This window comes from Pelodiscus sinensis, chromosome 26, assembly GCF_052426305.1.
Source record: "Pelodiscus sinensis isolate ZL-2025 chromosome 26, ASM5242630v1, whole genome shotgun sequence".
Lineage (NCBI taxonomy): Eukaryota > Metazoa > Chordata > Testudines > Trionychidae > Pelodiscus > Pelodiscus sinensis.
Window position 1 is genome coordinate 11,904,972 of NC_143077.1, and position 13,612 is coordinate 11,918,583.

The following is a 13,612-nucleotide window of genomic DNA, read 5'->3' on the forward strand; positions in this document are numbered from 1 at the left end:
AGGGTAGTGGGAAGAGGATCCACAGTCTGGGAGGGTGTCTACACTAGCCATCCTAGTTCAAACGAGGGTGGCAAATGTAGTCATTCGAACTTGCAAATGGAGCCTGGGATTAAAATGAGGAGTAATGATGGTCCGAATTAGGGGCTTTAGTTCGAACTACTTAGCCCATGCTGCGTGTAGCCGTGGGCAGGGAGTTCGAACTACCGGGCATTTAAAAATTTTAATCCCGGGCTTCATTTGCAAGTTCGAATGACTACATTAGCCACCCTAGTTCGAATGAGGGTGGCTAGTGTAGTCATACCCGGAGGGATGTAGGGCCTGATGGGATGTGGCGGAGAACTGGAAAAAGCAGGTAACAGCAGGTGAGATACCAGCGGGAAGAGGACAGGCTGGAGCTGGGAGAGCTAATTCCCAAGACTGGCCAGTGGGAGATCCGGTGGCAGGGAACAAGCCTGTCCCACGGCGTTCACAGAGCCTAATTATTATGAAATGGAAAGACATTCTTAAGGAAAGAACTTTTCTGATTGTTTTCCGAGTGTTCTCCTAGTGCCATCCCATGACTGGTAAACCTGATGTACCACGCTGCCTACCCTCCCGCACAGCAGTGCCTTCTGCCCCCTTCCTCGCCCTGCACCCATTTAATGGTCACCCATCCTCTGCCCCTCCCCACACTTCCTCGGACACTGAGATCAGCAGACAAGCCCACCCGGGAGCACGGAGGAGGCACGGCAGGCCACCGGAGCTGCAGCCTTATAATGCTCTGGTGGGTGAAGGGTTGATTTTCAGATACAAACCAAACAGCCCCTCCCCTCAGGCCTCCCATCACGTTTCTGCTGCTCTCTGCCTAGATCTCTCTTGCTCACTCTGCAGCCAACACACTCAGGGTTGCTGGTTTTTTTAAAGAAGTTAGAGCACAGCCGGTTATCAAACCATCGGGGCTCCCCGAGGGAGGGGAGAGTGGAGAAAGCATGTGACAGTATCACTGGAGGCTCTGAGTTCTCACACGGCGCTTCCATTCAGCAGGCATAGAGATCAAAATAAATTACCCTCTGGCTATACTCCAGATGGCCTAAATCTCCAGTCAAAGCCCACCTGATTACTTTACATTTTTTTCCAGGCTGCTTTCTCTCTATTTACGTGCTGTTCAGCCTTTGCCAGCTACACAGAGCCAGCTGCACCTGGCCTAGGGTGTGAACATCTGGTTCTGACTGTCAGATCCAGCTGCGAATCTTGTGAAGCACAACTCCATTAGATACCAGTGTAGACAAGTGCAGAGCACTGTGCTATGGGAAGGAACAATTGAAAGGACTAATACACCTGAACGGATTCGGAATTAGAGATCCAGGCTTCACCGTGGCTGGTAGAGGGAGGAGGCCTGGGAGGAAGTGTACTCTGTAGCACCCAAGGAAGGAAGGAGAAGCCGGGCTGAGTTGGTAGAGGGTTGGTGAGTGCTATTCCATTACTCTAAAATGATTATATTTTAATCTGCTTTGTTCTGTGGTGCAGTGTCTCAGTTGGTTAAATTAAATTATTGCTATTATTAATCAATGGCATGATGTTGTCCCCTGGAAACCTGGAGTCCAGCTTAGTCCTCACAGTGTAGCAATTGGTCTCTGGCAAGGAGGAGAAGAGGGAAGAGTAGAGGATCAGGGTCTCCTCCTGCAGGCGCTGGGGAACTGGGAACAGCAGCTAGACTAAACTGAAGGGTTCTATGCTACAGCTGCTGCTGACCGTGCGAGGCGGCTGCTGGCTGCACCTCTGTGGCTGCTGCCACCTCTGTCTGAATCACAAGGGACAGCCCGAGGGCGAGAGGCAGAGGGAAGAGTTTGAGGGAGGGGAGAGGGAGGCGTTTACACTTGGAATTGCTGAGGCTTTAGCCTGCTTGTATGCATCATCACTTGGGGCCAGGCCATCTCCAGCTGTCCCCCAGGCAGCGGAGAGAGAGTGGAGGAAAGAGGAGCTTCCCATCCATGCCTTCCACATGGTCAACGTGTCCCGAGCATCTGCCCGAGCTCAGCGCAGGCTGCAGCACGAGACCTGCATTCTGCACTAGCCCCCGGCTTTTGCAAGAGCAGTGCTGAGTGCTGCAGCGAGTGATTGCAAAATCCTTTCCAAAGGCACAGGCCTCGTGAGCAGCTCCTGCCAGGGAAGGACCTGTGCATTCAGCGGCTCCCATGCATGTTCCTCCACTTTCTTCCTGTTAGCTCTGCTGAGCCAGCCCAGCTAGGGAGAGGGACCGGCCGGTCTTCTGCTCCCAGACCAACAGAACTGTTAACGGAATTCCAAGTGCAGGGACAAAGTTTTGTCCTCTGGTAACCTGCACAACCGCGGAAGAAAAGGGTCTACTTTATGCTTCCTTCTCGCTGGAGCCGCATTTCCTTGGATGCCCCACTCCGTCTGTCTCCCCCTCCGTGCACACCCTTGGGGGGTAAGTTACATTAGCCTCGCTCACCCCCTAAAACAGGAAGCACCAGCAGGCATGCCACTTCCCATAATGCAATGCCTGCTATGCAGTTTACCCCACGGTGGAATTTCGCCCAGGGACTGCCATGCCAGTCACACCCTTGCAATGAGGCTCTCCCCTAGTGTCTCTTCTTTTCTCCTAGTGGGAACAAAGCACGAATTTCCCGCAGCAATGAAGAGCATTTCTTTGTTCCCTTCCTGTCCCAGCACCAGACCCCCAGATTTCAAGACTCCGATCGTGTCCCTTGCACACTAATCCTTGGGGGGATTTTAAGCTGGCGGGGACTCTGTGGAACAGAGATGCCTCTCCTCCCCCCGTGCTTCTGGTCTGGATGCACATACTTGTCAGGACCAGATGGGGAATGTAATTAGAAGGAGCGGTTCCCAGAATGCCTCTCCCATTTTGGCAGCAGATGGAAGGTGTGATCTCAGTTCTGCTGAATTCCACACCTCCCCCTCCCAGCCTCCCACTCACACCTCGCACACGCCCTTTGGAAACACAACAGTGAATAAATCACCCAGGGTGGGTCGCTCCCGTGACTGCCCACAACCCCACTTCATGGAGCTGGTGAACAGAGAAGTTCTCACTCACTTCCTGGAAGAACTTTCTCCTTCTGAAGAAGTGTTTAGAGGCTCAGTGGCCCCACCTCATTGCTCCAATTACCACTTTGCTGGTGAGTCCTGCTTCTGCCCCAGGTTGTGGGCAGTGGTCTATCTGTTCCCACATCCTGGCTTGCTGGTGTTCCCACGTACTCCAATTACACAATCATGGTACTAAAATCGACTATTTCTGTCTTCCCAAGCAATGAAAACCAAAACCAAAACAGCTTCCTTCTCCAACCGACTGCGTTGATACAGTGCAGGTGGCCTGGCAGGTTCCCTGTAGATCTGCTAATTATTTAATTTCATTTTAATATAAAATATAGACAGTGAGTTGTTGTATTTAACTAAAAACACTTATGGACGGGCCTGAAAGCCAAAAGGTTTAGAAGCTTGTATTATCTTATGGTAAGTCTACGGCACTGGCAAAGCCTTTAGAATTGCTGCATAAATTGAGGGAAATTTCACACTGTCGATGGATTAAGATTTAAGACCAGAAGGGCCCTCTGCAATCACCTAGACTGATGTCCTTCTACCTGCCATACAACTTCCCCAAAATAATTTTGCAAAGGAGAGTCCAAAAAATCTGCCCAGCTCCAATAAATTAATTTGTTTGGCAAATCAGGAACTTGGGAACTCTTGGTAACCAAGCAGAGTCCCTGGAAACACAATTTATAAAGGTCCTGTTGTAGGTACAGGCAACTTCCTAAGGCAGTACTCATATGAACTCTTACACACGACAGTCCCACTGGGTTCACAACACCTGATGTTTTCACTGTAAGTTACTTATCCATTACGGTCTTTTCTGATTAGAGTGTGCATTATTTTGGGGGCAGAAATGGTTAGTTTTGTGTTTATACAGAACCTAGCACAATGGGACCTCAATCCTGAGGTCCAATTAGTCATAATCTCATCTACATGCCTAATTATATTTGCGGATGCCTCCCCCTTGCACAGTATCCAGTGACAACCAATCTTTTTGCCTAAACCCTCCCCAGGGTTGCATCTGGGTTGTTCAGAAACTGTCCCCCTGAAGCTCCTGCCCTTTTCATCCGCATCCTATGGGAAGCAGCGCATGTGTCATATACAATGCAGATGGAAATGTTGCTAACTAAACCCCCCCCCCCAAAAAAAACCGAAACAGAAAACCCCAACAACAACAAAAAACAAAATGCAGCCTCTTCCACCCCAGCCAAACCCAACTTCTCACCCATCTAGCCTTTGTACCACTCCCTCCCCCAAAGCAAATCAGAAGCTAGTAATAGTATAAACATAACAAACTAAGCCTGTCTAGATCATGCATCCAATCCCATGCATAGCAAAGAGTGGATTGAACCTTAATTTCTTTCTGGTCAGCACTTACTGTACACGGAATACTAGATTAACGGCCATTTTTGTCTGGTCAACCAAACAATGCAAATGCAAAACCTGCACTCTGTTTCTCCTATTTGCAATCCAGTGAAAGTCCACGTCAGCTGAAGGACAAGGATCGCACAGAGCGGTGGACTTGTGGCATTTATCTTCCCTGAATGTACCTAATGAAGCCCAAATGACAAAAGGTGATGTACTGTATGCCTTTTAGCTCATTAATAAATAAGCGTATTTATCTCCTAAATCAGATGTGACTTGCACCACAACACCCGTAATTAAATTAAATATTGATGTGTGATGGTGGTGTGCCGAGGCTGCTTGGTAAGTGGAATTGCCATATCTAATTAACATCTTGCAGAAGTGGCCCCATTAGGGTTGTTAGTTAATCCTCCAAATGGTAATACTAGCAAAAGTGTAACTAATGCTCAACCACCCTAATGATTAGGAAGCTCATTAAGTTTTGACTAACACCCCCTTGTTTTGGACGGCTGATCTGACCTCACGCCGTCGTAAAGTCGTGGGCTGTTTGGGCGTGGGGCTGGTGATGCTTTGCTTTCACGTCTCAAGGAGACTTGCTGCTTATTGGTTCTTGGAGTGAGTGCACGGTAGCATGATAGGGTTAGAGATCCCTGGAGCAATCCATACCGAGATTCTTTTAATAAGTCTCCAAACCCACCCACTGTACCCAAGAGCAGAGGTGTGTTAGGGCAGTGGGAGGTGGGGTATACTTGTCCTTTGTCAAGCATGCAAGATTGGCTACTGCCCTAGGTTTTGAAGCTTCACCACCTCCTTACTAGACAGAGACAACTCTCTCCTTGAACGCTCATTGAATTCCAGGGTCTCGTAAGCAGTTCATTGGTGCCACTGCCACTCTGATTACCGTTCGGCTATATGCTGAGCGAGAATACACAATGATTTCACTTGGGATTAAAGGGATCTGAGGCCTGATTTTAGGGAGAACTTGAACTGTTAATCCTCTGTGACTATCACGCCCTTGTATAATATAACCCAAATAGTGGCGGTTATACAGGCTGGCTACGTTACATCATCTGAAGTGATTAATGCTCATGTTCATGTAACTACTACAGATGCTGTTCTCAGCTGTGACTGAGTGAACAAAAAATCGAGTGTATTAAAATGCGGTTCCCCAATTTGTGCTTTCAAAGCTGCTCCAGGGCTGCCCATCCTTCTGAAACATCACAGGAAATAACCTCATCGAGGGCTCTTCCCGCTGTGCTTTAGACTCAAACAACGTCAGGACTTGTGTCCGTCCAGCTGTCTCCAGTGAGGCTACAATTCCATCTTCTAAGGACATCAGAAAAAAAAAAAAAAGGACCCAGTTCTTGCTCTTTGCAGCTGGAAAGCGGATGGGCTGGTCCAGTGTATTTAAGTTCTTGATAATGGAGGGAAAGGAAAGAGATTTTATTATCCGTTGCCATCCTTTGTTTTCCCCGCCTCTTTTGCTGCTTCTCCTACAAATCTCTCTCTCCATTCTTTACCCTGTCCTGAGTAACACCAAAGCTGCAGCTCTGATTTAAACGTGCTATCGCGAGTTAAATAAGGAGACAGCTGGCTTGTTTTTTCAAACTAAGCATGCTGACACTGGTTCAGTTCCGTTGTAACCCTCCAGAGCCAATGGAGTCACAACTAGGATGGAGTGGGCCTGTTAACTGCAGCCTCTTTCTTAGACTGGCTATGTCTAGACTCAGGCTTCTTTTGGAAGAAGCTTTTTCGGAAGAGCTCTTCCGAAAGAACTTCTTCCGAAAAAGAGCGTCCACACTGCCAAAGCACATCGAAAAAGCAATCTGCATTGAATGGACGCTATCTTGCATGTAAGCTGTGATTACTATGGGCAGAATGGCCACCAATTTGTGCTTTTTCCTCTTTCCTTTTCCTGTGAAAGAACACCCTCTTCCCCGTCCACACAGGCTTTTTTTCGAAAGAACTCTTTTGCAAAAAGGCTTCTTCCTCATAGAAAGAGGTTTACCAATGTTAGAACCCCTCCTTCTCTTCCCCCCATTCTTTTGGTTTTCTTTCGAAAGAATGCAATTGCAGTGTGGACATAATTGAAGGTTTTTTTTCCAGAAGAACGGCCATTTTTCCAAAAAAACCCTCTGTAGTGCAGACATACCCTGAGAGCAAAGTAGGGACATAGCCAGGTCCAGTGATACAATTTTATCTGGAGACTACCTGTAAAAGTAAGGAAAGGGCAGCGTTTCTATCTTCCTTTACATCCTCAGAGCACTTCAAGCATTAGTGGTGTCACCATGGCTGGAGCAGAGCATTTACCAGATGCCTGCTCTCCCTTCAGGTCTTCCCAGGGCCAAGAGTTGTCTGCACATGGCTCTTCCAGACGAGACTATCCAGGCCAAGATCCCACGTGGCTGGGAGAAGACTAAGCGCCCTTGGTGTTCACAGGCCATAAGATTGGTTCCATCATCCTGCACATCCTTGCCCTTGCACAGTGCCGTGTGCATCTACATCGTGGGCTTAGCTGCCCTCATCCACTCAGGGATGGATGCACTTGCCTGCAGGTGAAGTGTGATACCTTTCTGTGCTCACTCTCTGGACTGCTGGCCCTCACAGGCCTCAGAGGAGCACGAGCTACTGTTAGTAGATGAGGGGTCTATCCTCTGACGTCTCATTTTCCACACTGCTCGGGAGCAGCACCAGCGCTAAGCACAATGGACTAGGAAATGCAGCAGGTCCCTGGAGTCCCAGGGGCACCAGACGCTGCTGTCATCATGGAGCAAATCACTTGTACTTGTGGTTCCATTGTCACAGCTAATAACCGTGCACAACTATGCAGAGGAACGTGGGGCCAGGAGGAGCCTCTCTTCTCACCTCTACCCCAACCTCCGAGTCTCCGCGTGGGAATGGCAGAACGCAGCAGCCAACTCCGGGGGCCAAATACCCTCAGCCCCCAGCTGCTGCTCTCGGTGACCATGCTACTTCCCGACCTGTTTGCACATTCCCTAGTGACAACCGCCGGCCCGTGTTTGCAGTTCTAACAGCAGCGTGTGGAACCCACCGCCCTGCACAGCGCACACCCCGGTGCCAGCATGCAGCCCAGCCTGTCAGCTTTCTGGGTAGCTCAGATCCCGCAAACCTGAGCCTACATTTTCTTCTCCTTTCCCACATACTCATCTAATCCTTCTTCAGAGCCTCGCTGGCATAATGAGACACAGCTACCGACAGGACTCATTACTAATTACCCTGACCCTTAATCAGCAGTGAAATTAACTTAACATTTCTTACAGGTACTTTCCCATGGCAATCCAGGTCCCTGCTGGCTCTTTCAATAGCTCCCAGTTGGCTTTTGCCGCAGCTCAGCCAGCTCTTGCTGGAGCCGTGCACCAGGGCACCCGCACTTCCTTTCACCTCTGCCCTTCATGCAGCCTTTTGGCTCCCAAGTCTAGAGCCGCTCAGCAGAAGAGCTCTGGCATCTTGCTGCTCAACAGGAGGAGAGGTGGGGTTCTGCAGCTTGCGACTGGCAGGGGGGCAGACTAGAAAAGTGTTTCTCAACCTTTTTTAATAAAGTACCCCTTTAAAAAAATGTAAGTACCCCCTTTAAACATTATAAGTACCCCCAGTACCTACAGTTTTCAGACATACAATTTTTTTTTCTACCATCACAACACATTGGTTTAAACAACTTAATCATAGCTGGGCGGGCGATGAAATTTTTGAGAGTAAAAAGTACAAAAATGATAAAGCGCTGTAAAACGTAAAACAAAAATTCCGTTTTCTCCAAATTTCAGTTGTGTTGATGTACCCCCCCCCCCCCGATGTCTCTTGAGGACACTTGTACCACTGGTTGCGAAACACTGTACTAGAAGATCAAGCTGGCCTCCTCTGAACTTAAAGTCTGAGTCTGCAGCGCTAAATCTCATTCCAGGGGCTAAGAACAGAGGAGACTAAGAAAAGGCTGCTGCATGCCCCGTGAATGGCACCAAGCTGAGTCAGCTGGGTGCAGAAGCTCTTGTTGGCCAGCCACAAATAGACCTTGTAGGCATCAGTAATTTTACAACCCCTCACTAGAAGAGGCACCATGGAAATCCGCCAGGAAAAACCATGACAGAAATGAATCTATTGCTTTTGTTAGGACATAGGGATTATTAGGGATACAGCCACATTTTCCTATATGACAGGATCATATCAGATTACAGGATGACACTCCCTATGCCCTTTAGGTTAGTGGTTCTGAACCAGGGGGACAGGTACCTTTGGGGGTACACAGAGGTCTTCCACAGAGTACATCCCCTCATCTAAATATTTGCCTAGCTTTACAACAGGCTACATAAAAAGCACTAGCTAAGTCAGCACCAAACTAAAATTTCATACAGACAATAAATTTATACTGCTCTCTATAATATATACTGAAGTGTAAGTGCAATATTTATATTCCAATTGATTTATTTCATAATTATATGGTAAAAACGAGAAACTAGGCAATTTGTCAGTGATCTGGGGCTGTGACACTTTCGTATTTTTATGTCTGATTTTTGTAAGCAGATAGCTTTGAAGTGAGGCGAAACTTGGGGGTACTCAAGACAAATCCGACTCCTGAATGGATTACAGCCATCTAGAAAGGTTGAGAGTCACTGGTTTAGGTCCTGTTACGTCTAAGTACTTTCTCAATACACTGATATTACAAATCTCTCTTTCCTAGTCTCGACAAATCAAACAAAGCCTATCGTGCTTATTAAAATTTCAAGAAAATCACCAAATGCTTGGTTTTGTAGCCATGGGCACTTGGTCTCTATAGCCAACACATCAGACACGGAAGGTTCTATTGGTCTGTTTTGTGGTGTGCATACTTACCGTTTTCACTTTCCCACACGCTCACCATTCCATGTATTGGAACCATTCCTCCAGCTGAGGACATTTTGCCCTTTTGCCATGAGACTCAAGATTCTCGGAGCTACTGTCGTGTGATGTAAGCTATGGTGAAACTACAGCCTCTGACAGAAAGCTTAGGTTGCTCAGGAGCGTGAATATCCCACCCCTCTGAGTGACATCAGTTACCCTGGAATAAGCACTCATGTGCACAGCATTATGTCAGTGTCTATTGGCATAAAGGGTATATCTAGACTACATGGCTCCATCGACGGAGCCATGCAGATTAGTTTACTAGACATAGGAAAATGAAGTGGTGATTTCAATAATCGCCGCTTCATTTACATCAAAATGACTGCCGCGCTGTGCCGATCAGCTGTTTGGCGGCAGAGCGCGGTAGTCTGGACGCCCTGTGGAATGAGGTTTACCAGGGCGGTCGACAAGGGCTTCCCTTGTTGACTGTGGAGCGTCTAGACTACCGCACTGTGCCGCCAAACAGCTGATCGGCACAGTGTGGCGGCCATTTTGATGTAAATGAAGTGGCGATTATTGAAATCCCCGCTTCATTTTCCTATGTCTAGTAAACAAATCTACATGGCTCCGTCGATGGAGCCATGTAGTCTAGACACACCCAGAGTGTCTTCACCAGACATGCTGCAGAGGTGCAGCTAATACTATATGTTGTGGCAAGGTCCCCCCAACCTTTCCTTATCCAATGTTTGGGCCAGCAACCTTTTCCAGGGGTTGGGCTTGCAGCTGGTTTGTAGAGAGCCCAGCCACTCCTCCCGGGATTTTCTTTTTCTTTTTCTTTCTTTCTTTTGCCTTCAGCTGTCTGAATAGGAGTCAGCTGGCCCTAGTATGCCTGGGTCAGCTCCCTGCCAGCTGCTCCTAATTGTCCTGCAGCCCTCCACCCTTAATTAGCAGGCCTTTCCCCCTGTTTGGGCTGCCTTTTCCCCACTCTGTAGCAGCCCTGTGGCCTGACCTTGTCACAATGTATAGACCTACCCTGAACTCCTTGAATAAGACCCCTAAAGGGTTACCAAGGATTTGGTATGCAATGTCCAACCATTTGTAATATTTGCCACAAGTCACATTCCACTACTTTTTCTATGCATTACACTGCATTATATACACACACACATCCCCCTCCTCCCCATTTTTCTCCAACATCTATTCTTACCCAGTCTGCATGTGTTTTAAACTCTGCTGGTACAGGCCCTCCCCGCGTTACTAACTTCCGACTTATGAACATCTGCACATACAAGCAAAGCAGGGGAGCAGGCAAGAGGCACAGGTGGCAGCGGGAGGTGCGAGTGCTGGTCGGAGGACTATGGAGGAGCAGGGGTTGGTCGTGCAGCCAGTGGCTGGAGAGAAGTCGTATTTTGTAGGGAAATTGCTCCTCTGAAATCCTCTGGCCTGTGCTTGCTCCATTCACCGTCTCCTGACGGGGGGCTGGGTTCAGCCCACGGCAGGAGGCAGTCAGGGGAGGGGTGCTGCAGCAGCCAGAACGGAGCCTGTGTTGAGGGTGGAGTGACTGGGAGATGGGGCTGGTCGTAGATGTCGGTGCAGAGCCCACGATGAGGGGGCGGTGGCCAGGGGATTTCCAGAAGTCCCCTTCAGAATCTCCACCTCCTTCTGCATCCTCCTCTAATTAAACCTGCCTTTCCATAAGCACCAGCATTCAAGGTTTAATACAAAAAACTGTTTTGTACAATTTTTCAGTGCAAATATACAGTATGACAGATACATTATGGGCTACATAGGCTTTGTGGTCTTGTCTGGGAACCTAACTACTGTTTATAACATGGTTTCTATGGGAAAATGCATTCTGAGTTCCAAACAATCGACTTAAACAAACTTTTGGAAGACAACCCATTCATCATTTGGGGACTTCTTGTATAACTAAGATAACTTAGGGTATGGCTAGACTGCGGGGTTTTTTTTTCAAGATACCGCAGGTATACCGAAAAAACTCCGCCGTGTCCAGGGAATGCATTTGCTCTTCCGCTTTTTTTTGAGGAAGAGCAAACATGATCTTTGGGAAGCCCCTGTATTCCTCGTTCTACGAGGAAGAAGGGAGCTTTCGAAAGAGGGGTTTTCCCCAACATTTGGCCCAGTCTAGAGGGGCCAAATGTCAGAAAAGCCTCGTCTGACAAAAATATCAGAAAAAGCTACTCAAACTGTGGAGCGCATTTTGTGTCGCTTTTTCTGACAAACTGATATAGTCTAGTCGTACCCTTAGAAAAAAAGTCTTAAAGACATTTTTTGTTAATATGCTAGAAATCCAGAATGTGATTTGTCTTTGTCAAATCAAGGCTCATTCCTTTGTAATTAGGACTAGCACTAGATGATACATTTCCCCATCTTATCACCTCTGGCCATTTCCCGGCAAGAAAGTTGCCAGCAGATCTGGGGTACATCTACACAGCAACATCATTTTGAAATAACGAGTGTTATTTCGAAATAACTTAGTCCGCATCTACACAGCAGGCAGTTATTTCAAAATAATGTTGAAATACTGTCAAGCTGGAGGTTTTCTTACTCCGATTCCTGTAACCCTCATTGTATGAGGAGTAAGGGAGGTTGAAGGAAGAGTGCTCCCAATTTTGAAATAAGCTACTCAATTCACTCAATTTGCAGAGCTTATTTCGAGTTAAGCCCTGCGGTGTAGACACATCCCTGACTGAAACTGGGAATTTCCACCTTGAAAATGTTTGACATTTTAAAATTCATTTTTATTCCCAAAATATTTTAGAAATTTCACACAGTGTAAATTTTGAAAAAAAATGTTTATACAATTTTGTATTGGAAAATATTTGCAAATGAATCTCATGCTAAAATTTTGATTCTGAAATGTATTTTTTGTATATTGTTCTTACATGTCAGTAATAGTAGTGCATAATGACATGTAATTTTCCAAAAAAGAAAATGATAGCCATGCACTACAAAAATGTCAAACTGTTTCATTGCAACACTGAAGAGACACACTTTGATCTAGCAAAGAAGGTTAGTTGCTTCACACAATACTAATTAGCAGCTGCCTTTAACGATTTAAAAATAAAATATAAATAAACGAATAGACTATTTCATGTCAGTAACAGTTGGATCTACCAGGACAGGTCATATTATTTAAAGCAATGCCATGATAGGATGTGACCGGTCCTTGTGAGCCCAACTGCTACTGACATGTATTACAATAACGTAAGCATAATATAAAACTGGGGAAAACAGCTTTCCCAACAGAATTTTAATTTTAAACCAAATGTCAATTTTTGCCTAAACTAAGTTTTGGATTTTTTTTCCTAGGAAATTTCATTAAAATATATATGATTTTGTGGAAATGTTTCATTTATTCAAAATGTTGTTTTGTAACAGAAAACTCTTGAGCTGGAAATGTTTTGACCAGCTCTAATGGCCACCAAAGCCACCTTTTTATTGATGGAATTTTGCTTAGGAATAAGCTAAAACAGCCCCATAACTCCAGACAGCTGTTGGAACATTCCCAGCTCTTTTGCTAGAATTACAGATTCATAGAACACTAGAACTGGAAGGGACCTCGAGAGGTCATCAAGTCCAGTCCCCTGCCCTCATGGCAGCATCAAGTACCATCTAGATCATCCCTTAACTGTTGTCTGTCTAACCTGCTCTTCAATATCTCCAGTGACATCCACAACTTCCCTGGGCAATATTTTCCAGTGCTTAAGCACCGTGACAGTTAGGAAATTGTTCCTAATGTCCAACCTAAATCCCCCCTGCTGCAGTTTAAGCCCATTGCTTCTTGTCCTATCATCAGAGGTCAAGGAGAATAATTTTTCTCCCTCCTCCATGTACCACCCTTTTAAGTACTTTAAAACTGCTATCGTGTCCCCCCCTCAGTCTTCTCTTTTCCAAAATAAACAAGCCCAATTCTTTCAGTCTTCCCTCACAAATCATGTTTTCTAGACCTTTAATCATTTTTGTTGCTCTTCTCCGGAAATCGCCAATTTCACCACATCTTTCTTGAAATGTGGTGCCCGGATCTGGACACAATACTCCAACTGAGGCTTAATCAGTGCAGAGTAGAGCAAAAGAATCACTTCTCATGTCTTGCTCACAACACTCCTGTTAATGCAAGCTTACTTCATGCTTACCCAGGGATTTTGCTTGCAGGTATCAATGCTCAGGTATTGTGTGACATTTTGGTCACTTGTGAGCTAACTATATAGCTCCCTAAGGCAGAAAATCCCAAGTGAGCATTGGTCGAAATGGATAATGTGTACAGTATTTGAGTAATCTTGCCATGTGGCACCACTGAGTTTCTCTGTGACAGACTAATCACCAGCTGTTTATTAATGGTTAC